We start from the raw sequence: 1241 nt of genomic DNA, 5'->3' as shown, positions 1-1241 counted from the left end.
CATCATCACCACCACCATCATCATCACCACCACCACCATCACCACCATCATCATCACCACCACCACCATCACCACCATCACCATCATCACCACTGTCATCATCACCATTATCATCACCATCATCATCACCACAACTATTAATCATCATCATCTTCAAAATCATTACTACCACCATCATTATCATCATCACTATCACCAACATCATCATCACCATTATCATCACCATCACCACCACCATCACCACCATCATCATCACCACCACCATCATCACCACCACCATCACCACCATCATCATCACCACCACCACCATCATCACCACCACCATCATCACCACTGTCATCATCACCATTATCATCACCATCATCATTACCACAACTATTAATCATCATCATCTTCAAAATCATTACTACCACCATCATTATCATCATCACTATCACCAACATCATCATCACCACCACCACCATCATCATCACCACCACCATCATCATCACCATTATCATCACCATCATCATTACCACCACTAGTAATCATCATCATCATCATCCTCATCAAAATCATTACTACCACCATCATCATCATCACCATAATTATCACCATTATCATTACCACCACTAGTAATCATCATCATCATCATCATCATCATCATCATCAAAATCATTACTACCACCATCACCACTATCACAATCACCACCGTCATCATCACCACCATCATCACCACCGTCATCATCACCATTATCATCACCACCACCATCACCATTACCACCACTAGTAATCATCATCATCATGGTCATCAAAATCATTACTACCACCATCATCATCACCACCATCATCATCATCATCATCACCACCACCATCATCACCACCACCATCATTACCACCACCATCACCATCATTTGTGGACCTTAGTCAGAACCAGAACAGTTGATGGAGTACCTCAGCTGAAATCTGAGGGAGGAAGATGAGGATGAAGAGGAGCAGTAGCTCCTCCTCCATAATTCATCATCGACTAGTTCATGTCCAGCTACTCCACAGAGAGCAAGTGTGAGATGAAGAGGAAGGCCTGAGGGGCTGATGATGAAGAGGAGGAGCTTGTTTCTTCCTCTCAGTGTTTCTGTTGGTCTATAAATAAGCTGCAGATCTGCTGAACAAACAATCCTTCACCAGGAAGAGCTGCTGCAGCGGAACTATGGTACTATAGTACTGCAGTAATACGGGTACTATAGATAGTACAGCTACTATAG

At 43.0% G+C, this 1241-nt stretch overlaps 1 protein-coding gene across 1 annotated transcript in view; it reads right to left on the bottom strand.

Annotated features, from left to right (window-relative positions):
- LOC107100351 (PEX5-related protein-like) overlaps nt 1-1241 on the bottom strand; it is a 24802-nt gene that overhangs the window by 17836 nt on the left and 5725 nt on the right. The window lies entirely within an intron of this gene.

The sequence above is a fragment of the Cyprinodon variegatus genome, unplaced genomic scaffold (genome assembly GCF_000732505.1).
Source record: "Cyprinodon variegatus isolate N-32 unplaced genomic scaffold, C_variegatus-1.0 Scaffold963, whole genome shotgun sequence".
Taxonomy (NCBI): Eukaryota; Metazoa; Chordata; class Actinopteri; order Cyprinodontiformes; family Cyprinodontidae; genus Cyprinodon; species Cyprinodon variegatus.
Note: the sequence above shows the minus strand (reverse complement) of the source record. Positions and strands in the feature narration are given on the sequence as shown.